Genomic DNA, 8,844 nt, shown 5'->3' with positions numbered 1-8,844 from the left:
CCTCTTGCATGGCAAATCCACAAGTGGCTAAAGGGACTAAACAAGTGTCATCTTGCATGTAAACCAATGATTACTAGCTAATGATGAAGGGGAAACCGGATTGATGAGGGAGTTTCGACCGAGAGGAAGAGAGAGAGAGGGAGCTGTCGCACGAAGAGAGAGAGGAGAGAAAGAGAGAAAGGAAAGGAAGAAAGGAAGAGAGAAAGGGGAGACCGTGTGTGCGAGAGGGAAGGAGGAGGTCCGTTTGCCGCCGTTCGTTCGCCGCCTTGCCGCCGTTTGTCGCTGTGTTCGTTGCTTGCTATGTTCGCTTGGACTAGAGGCAAGTAGAGTACTAAAACCTACCCTTTGCTTGCTGTGATGTATGTATAGAAGATGGTGAACTTCGGTTGTGGTGGAAGGGATGAAATTTCGAAGCTTTGGGGAGAAATTTGTTGGCCTAGCATGCTGTTTTCTGGAAAAATCAGTTCGACCCTTCATGAGTTTGTGAGCTGCATGTGACTTTTTAGTTGGAATCTTGCTTCGATCTCTTCATGAAAGTTGTAGAGAACATCTTGAGGGATAACGTAATAAAATTTGAGACAAAAATAAAAAATATTTCTTGGTGAAACGATTTTTCTTTGGAGAAATTAGATCTGGAATTTGTTGTGCTGACCTTTAGTGATTTCGTGAACTGTAAAGTGGTTTTCTTGGGAAAATTTCACTTTGATTTATTAATGAAAGATGTAGAGAACTTCTTGAGGTAAAACATATAAAAAATCCAGAGGAAATGAACAAAAATAGGTTGGTAAAATCGTTGTTCTTTGAAGAAACTAGATCTGGGAAAATGCTACTTCGACCTAGTATGATCCTGTGATTTTTTTTATAAAATTATCCAGTTAAAATTTGATCATGTGTCTTTAATGAAAGTTGTAGGTAATATTCTGAGGTATAACATACTGAAAATTTAGAAGAAACGGACATATGTAGGTAGGTGAAATGAGTTTCCTTTGAAAGAAGATAATCTGGAAAAAACGACACCGAGAATAGGGGGAAATTAATCATCTATATCTATTAATCTAGAACAATTTGGGTTTTGATTTCTTCACGAGATATTTAAATTTAGTACTTTTATATAACATATCAAAATTTCATAATTTTTGGAGTTCAATTGGATATTTAATCTAAATTTCTTCCGAAATTGTGCAAGCTGAAGTGTTGAAATTTTGAAAACTGTGATGCATGGACCGTACTGTTTTGTGTGAGATTCTTTTGGTATGGTGTTTTTGATGAGATATCTGCCTTTAGGTCTCATCTATAATGTGTCAAGTTTTCAGAATTTATTAATACCATTTACTAATTTTTCTAGAGTTTTAACTAAAGGAGTGCATTCTGTTTTATCCGAAAATTGATGCATTTTCAAAAATGAATGAATTTTTCCATGTGATGTAATGCTTTGAGTGGTTGATTTTGCTGCATATGTGATGACATATGGCATGTTATATGGCATCAAAAATTTGGTTGAGACTCTTGATATTGATGCATCAAATTCCATGTTGAAATTGAGATACATGCGTGAATATAAATTGAGATAATAACAAGACCGTCGGAGGTGTGAGCCGACGATGCCTCGGGAGTTTTGAGATGCCAAGAGTGTGTGTGCCGGATGTCCTCGGGACTTTCGGGATGCCCAGAGGTGTGTGTCGGAAGCCTCGGAGGTGTGTGCTAGGGGGATACCTCGTGATGCTAGTTGGGGTACGAGATGCCCGGAGGTGTGTGCCGGAGGTTCCTCGCGATGCCAAGTTGGATGCGGGCGATAAATTGAGGGATGCAAACACTGATTCCTAGAAGGATAAAAATTGAGACTGTATCATGTGCATGGATGTGTACATATGACATGGTGATATATGCTTGACTGCTTGATGATAAGTGCATGGGGGTATATGCATGTTGCATGATGATATATGCATGGCTGCAAGGTAAGGTATGCTTGAATGCATGAATGATATATGCTTTATTCATGGTACCTTGATTGTTTTGTTTGATGCATTGTGTAGTGTGGCGGATCTTTACTGCTGAGTGGTTGTACTCACCCCTTTTGAGGATTAACATTTCAGATTAGAAAGATGCCTCTTTCACTAGTTGTGCGTGGTACCTTTTATGGCATACCTATTGACGTCAAGGTGGAGTGCACCGAGCATTCCTGTATTAGTATACCTGGTCTGGAGTATGTCTGAGTTCGAGTATTGGTGATGTATGACGTGGGTTCAGCTGATAGCCCTATCATCCAAGAGTTTTTGTCCGTTTACGTTCGACGCAATGGGGTGATGCTAGGGATGTTATCGCCGCCACCGCCCGATGCATTGAGTTGGGTGTGATGGCACGTAGGACTGGTGGGAGCTGACGTTTTCTTTTTAAGGATAGTCGACACTTGTCGATGGAGGGATGTACATGTTTCATATAGGGTCGAGTTCTCTTTTGGGTATAGCCAAGTATAGTTAAAAATCTTGGCCTTTTTGTTGTATCGACCTGAAATGTCCATCATGAAAATATAAATAAAAGTGAATCGGCTTTTTTTTTTCTTCTGGTGCGTAGTTGGTGTGCATTGCATTATCGTTATTGGAGGGAGAGTTGGTGAGACTTGCTTATGCTTTCACTGATGAACTGCGCTAGGACCTTTACAAAAAAAAAATTAATGGAAAAGTATTCTATTGATAAATTTAAAGGTTACCTTACTTGTGACATCCCAGATTTTCAACCCTGTCTTCTACTGAATAAATCGGGCATTTCATTGACGCGCCTATAGGACTGTTCTCAGAACTGATCACTCTCGAGATAACTAGACTACCTGGGGAAGCCATTAAGGATTTTAAGGCAAATAGACTTGAGAATTCGACCAGGAATTGGCTTCTCGACCGATAGACTTGAGAATTCGACCAGGAATTGGCTTCTCGACCGAGTTCATCTTTAGAGGTCAATATGGCACAATATAAAATCAATTCGAAATCAGAGATAGGCTGGTTCGACTGAGATGCGTGACTAATCGTGGGTGACACCACTAAATTGGAAAATTCTCATCGATCGGCACTAGACTGATTTTCCTATTGTTTTGGGACCCTGTGTCCGTATTTGGATCCTCGAGATTTTCATGACAATCGAGAGTCGCCAATGAGTCGAGTGGGTTCATAGTGGCTCGAAGAAAATTGACCACAAGTCATTTGCACTTAAAAATTTCTAAAAGTTACCCGGTAGCCTAGGTCATGCTAAAAACGCGTCGAATGAAAATTAACCGCCAATTTGAGTCTGATTTTAGAAATTGAAGATTTTGTGGTGTTATGAGCTATTTTAAGAACGTCGACTCAGTCTCAGAAGATTTTTCGGAGATTCCGAGATTTTCATGGAAAATTAGTTCGGACGCCGCGGAAAATCAATAGAAATTTAGATAGACTAAACTAAAGGAAATTTGGACTTTTAGGCCGAGCCTCTGGGTGTTGGGGACTTACATAAAATCATATGGGCTTTTTCCTTGGCTAAATTGAACGTCAAACGGAGAATTAGTCGAAGGTATTGAAGTCCGAAAATTGAAAATTCGGAGCTTGAGATAGAGCTGGAATTTTGGGCATCAATTTGAGGTATTTATGGAAATAAAAGGGGAAGAAAGTAATGGGGGACATTAAGATATTCATGTGGATGATAAGGGAGACCAAGCATTGAATGCAAAGGATAGAGTCTTGACTTTTTAACCCATTTTCCTCTCAACTTGCCGTGCAAGCCTTCGCCAACCTCATCTTCATCAGTCCCTGTTTTGTTTCTTTTTCATTTCCTCTTCCAGTTGCTGCTTCACTTTCGTTTATTTCTTACGGTCTGCCGCACGCCTCAACTCTCTCGGTCAACAACTTCCACCGAAAACCCCATTGTTGACCCAGTCGCTCTTCCTCAACGCTACGATGCAGCACCTTCAACATCTACCGGATTTCTATGCCACGCGTGAGTCAACAAGCTGAAGCAAAGTCGGTTTCTCCAGCTCTTTGCCCGTGCATCGCCTAGCAACTTCCTCCACGCGGCCAACACTCAACTGTTCCTCGAGTCTTCTGTGTGTGAAGTCAACCAGCAGCTCCGTGATCTCTCTCTCCTTTCGCTCGTCTGCCCCTCTCAGTCGAAGACGCCAGCTGCCACTTGCCACCTTGCTGCTTCCTCTGAGTCAACCGAAGCTACCAACGTCAACCGCCCCCATCTCCTTCGTTCCCCAGTGAAGCCCACATCTCTCTCTCGCTGTCCCCACGCTGGTCAACGAACCAGCTACTTCTCCCCATCTTTGACCGCAACACCCCCCAGCGAACGCCAGCATCTGCTTCCGCCATCTTCGATTCTCTTGCCCAGCTTGCTGTCTCCATCTGGCCGTGTGAATTGCACGAAGGAAGCCCGTAATTTCCTGCAGTCTTCGGCCCGCGCGTCTTCTGCAGCAACTTCAGCCCATTGGATTTCAAGCCCAGCGAAATTTGTTGGTTCATGAGTTCCGCGGAGCCAAAGCCCAGCCCAAGCAATCGGCCCACAAGTCAGCAATAGTTCGGCCCAGCTCATTTAGTCTCGTAGGCCCAGTGAATTGAGCCCAATTTTAGCTCACTTGAAGCTCAAGAAGACAGCCCATGATCCAACTTTGCTTGGCCCATCTTCAGGAGTCTTCAGCCCGTTGTCAGTTTATTAGCTCAGCCCAAGAATTCCAGCAGACCCAAGCCCAGATATTTCTGTGGGCTTGTAAAGTTTCTTGGCCCGGCCTGAGGGTGCATCGAAGTCGCCGAAATTTTGGAATTCGGCCGCCGTTGCGTCGTCATCGCAGTATTCTGATCTTCGCTTTGCCAAGTGAGTTTTACTCACTAATGGTTTCTTAGTTTGCTAATTATGCTTAGGCTTGGTTAGATTTAATTAAGTGCAATTAGGTGGTTAGATTAGGTTAGAACAATTAAATTAGTGACTTAATTATGCATGTTAGGTAGTTAAACTTAGTCATTAGCAAGTAGAGATATACTATTAGTTATTGAATGTATCTCGAGATTTTCCCAACCTGTTTCAGGCTCCAATCAGGCAATACGGGTCTAAATTGGATTTTTAATATTTATTTATTTAATTTTCGAAATTAATTATTTAATTAATTATTTTTCCGAAAATTCAACCGGGATGGCCGGTGACCGGAATTTCGTGCTGATTGTCGTGATGCAGTCCATTTATTTAATTGAGCTTCAATTTATATGGAATTGATTTAAATTGTGAAATTTGAGGATTTGTCTTAAATTGTTTGTAATTGAATATTTGATTGGTAGATGGCCAAGTATGAGTATATAGCACTAGTTATACGTTGATGGGCTATATAGTAGAGAGAATGGTGAGAGCTAACTGAGAATATTTTTGGTTGAGACCAATCAGGTACGATGTTATTGGACATACGTGGTTCGGTGATTGGAAGTATCACTGGCGAAAACGGCGCCTTAAAGAATGCACGTGAATGACTTATAGACAAACGTGGTTCGGTGATTAAGGAAATGTCACTGGTGAAAACGACGCCTTAAAGAACTCACGATGTTGTCTATTGCCGATTTCACCTTGGCGAAAACGGCATCCTAGAAAGGACACATGGTTCGGTGATCGAGGATATCACTGGTAAAAACGGTGCCTTAAAGAATGCACGGTGTCGGTGATCGGTATGTCATTGGCGAAAACAACGCCCAAGAAACAAATGTGATTTCGTGAATGAGTACACCATCTGGGAATCATGGTATGAGTGGGAATGACTTAGAGATGGTCCGACTGACATGTAATCGACAAAGTCGATTGATCAACGATTTGATTTGTTGTCGTGAATTGATTGAATGTTTGATGTGATATATGAAGCATCTGTGTTTAACCTTGAATTGCAGGTTGGAAATGAGGCCAAGGTAAGTCTTCTGACTCATGTTGTGCTTAGGCAACCATATGGCGTATTGGTTTACTAATCAGGTCTTAGGGGGTAGAACTCGCTGAGACATGGTCTCATTGGTTATTGAATAACTATTTCAGGTCCGTAGAGGGACCGGAGGAGGATTATCTGTTGGATGACCCTGATGACGAGCCAACAGAGGATGAAAAGCTTGAAGAAAATGAGCTTAGTGAAGAAGAGTCTCAAGAGGATTGGGATGATGATCCCGAGTATGACCCGGATGAGGACTGAGACCCCATCCCGTTATGTTAACCTTGTGTACTTGTGGATAGGTGTTAGATTAGGCCTATGTTAATAGTATTGTAAGATACTATGATGTGTGTGTGTATAAAAGTGTGGTTGTGAATTTCAATGTGAAAAATATGGCCTACTTTTCTATCCCATTTGTTGACACCTAAATTTTGGCGATCTATTTAGTCATTTATTGCATAAAAAAATTAGGGGTTAATTTTTATCCATGAAAAAAAATATTAATTGCATAGCTACATTTAGTTTGCATATTTTGCATTTTATTTACTGGATTGGTGGCGGATGGGTCGAATTGGTGTTTTTGAGTTTTAAATTGACAGGTCGGACTAAGCCCATGAAGAGTACAAATTGGCCCAAGCCCATTTATGAAATTGAGATTTGAAATGAGGATTTTTGGAATTTGAGAAAATCGGATTGTGATCTTATCTTTAAAAATCATTGGGAATATTAAGGAGGATAAGGAATATTCTAAAATATTTTGTTGCGGATAGAGATTTCGAAAGATTTTAAAGTTGGTTAATGGAGCTTTATCTTGAGTGAATTATCTAGAAAATCTTCACACAAAAAAAAAAATTCGGATTAGCTTCTATCGCTGAGTCAATATATGAAATCTTCGTTGATTTGTTCTTGCTCTATAAAAGGAGAGGCTTTTCTAGGGGTTTTTTTTTTTGGGAGGGAAGCCGTCTGTGGAGGTCTCGAGAGAAGAAGAGAAACACAAAAAAGAGAGAGGAAAAGTCAAGTAAAAAAGAGAGAGAAAGGTTTTCTTCATCGTCCATCTTCAGCAAAAAGAGGGCTTTTTCTCTTTTTCTTTTTCCTGACAAACTGCCGGAAAAATAAAAGTTAGAGAGAGCATTGCCGTGAGAGAGAGAAGAGAGAGGAGAGAAAGTGACGTGAGAGGGGATAGGTGAGTGTGAAAGAAAAAAGAATAATAAAGAAGAAAAGCAGGGTGATGTTCATCTTCTTCTTCCGGCAGCCGGCCACCGCTCCCTCCGCCCGAGATCCAGCCACGACGCCACGCCGCCGCACCCCTGCGCCGTCGCCACCCCGCCGCCCCACGCCGCGTCTCCGCCTCTCCGCGACACCACCGCTATCCCGATCTGCCCACTCGAGAGCCCCGACGACCGCAGATCCGAGCTGGTCGTCGCTCCACCGACGAGCGAGCCCCTGCACCGGCCCGCATCTCCTCTGTTGCTCGTGCCGCGCCACCACTAGGGTTCCCCTCGCCCGTGAGCAGCTACGCCGACCGCCGCGCAGCCCTCGCCCTACCTTCGATGCCTCCACCCGACGACCCGCGAAGCACACCTACAAGGCCCGACACCATCTCAGCCGCGAAGCCGTCGCTTCACTCGCGATCCGGAGCCCAGATCCCGATTCCTCTCTGCTGCAAGCCGTAAGCAGCTCTGCCCCGCCTCGCCCCGGTGGACCACCGCCACCGACGCCCGGCAGCCAAGCAATCGCGGCACCGTGACGACACCCTGCGACGCTGCTGCTTCGCCGGATCTGCCGCCCCAACAACAAAACTTGACGCCTGCAGAGCCTCCGACCAGCGACTCGACGCCTCCGCCGTGCTGCTCTGCCATATCCGACCCGACGCCAACAGCAAAAAACCAGCACCGGCACCTGCTGCAGCCACAGCCGACCCCGATCCTCTGCCTGAGCCCGAGTCGAGTTGCTCCGCTCTCTGCCCGAGCCCGAGCCGCCTAGCTCCGTCTCTGCTCCGACGCACCGCCGCTCTGCTGTGCCCTCGCCGGAGCTCTGATGCCGGCCATCCTCCGCCCGACGCCGTCCACCATTGTTGCCTTTTTTTTTTTTTTTTTTTTTTTTTTTCCTTTTTAGGTGATTTACTTTTTATCCTTTTATTTTTATTTTTTTTATCTAGTTATTTTAAGTGCTGTCATTTTTGCTTAATTAGAACATGGGATGTCAATTTTAATTATTTGTATAGTTCAGGCATTATCCTTAAGGTTTTGCCCAAAACTATATAATTATTAATTTGGTCCGTAAGACGCCGGATCATTTTTTAATTATATTAATTTTTGGGCATTTTTTCGATAGCACATTAATTGTTGAATCAATATAACTATTAATTTGATCCGTAAGAATTCGGATCAGATTTTTAGTTATTTTGATATTCTTGTCGTGACATTCAAGATTATAGTAATCGTTAATTTGACCTGTGAGATGACAGGTTAATTTTTCGATCATTGTAATTCTTTACTTGATTGGATGCCTTGATTAGTTTAAATTTAATGTTTAGTTGATAATTGTTGGTTTTTGAAAACCACTAAGAAAAATCAAAAAAATATTTTAATTAAGATTCACTTTGTTTTAGAATATTTCTTGTTATCTTGCATATCTAGGATAGGGATTTCAGTTCGGAAAATACAAAAGAAAACAAAAAAAATGCATTCATTTAGGATGTTAGTTTTTTATTTGAATTGCATGTTTAATTATGTGAAGTTTTAATTTCGAATTTCTTAAAGAAAAACACAAGAAAATCATTGTGCATTTTAGATTAGAATTGCATGTTTCATTTTAAATTTAGATCATCTTTTTAGATAAATTGCATCTTAGATTTAGATAATGTCTTAGTTTAAATTAGGATTTAATATGACTTAATCCCTAGTTCAAATTAGAGAGAATCTTAA

The 8,844-nt window shown here is 42.1% G+C and overlaps 1 long non-coding RNA gene across 1 annotated transcript; it reads left to right on the top strand.

The window, feature by feature from the left end:
* The first annotated feature begins 3,782 nt into the window (after positions 1–3,782).
* Positions 3,783–6,300, top strand: LOC120292259. The gene is made up of 2 exons (XR_005550053.1): positions 3,783–4,836; positions 6,028–6,300. It is a non-coding gene; the product is annotated as an uncharacterized LOC120292259 (long non-coding RNA).
* Positions 6,301–8,844: the final 2,544 nt, after the last annotated feature.

Source organism: Eucalyptus grandis, chromosome 3, assembly GCF_016545825.1.
Source record: "Eucalyptus grandis isolate ANBG69807.140 chromosome 3, ASM1654582v1, whole genome shotgun sequence".
NCBI classification, from domain to species: domain Eukaryota; kingdom Viridiplantae; phylum Streptophyta; class Magnoliopsida; order Myrtales; family Myrtaceae; genus Eucalyptus; species Eucalyptus grandis.
Note: the sequence above shows the minus strand (reverse complement) of the source record. Positions and strands in the feature narration are given on the sequence as shown.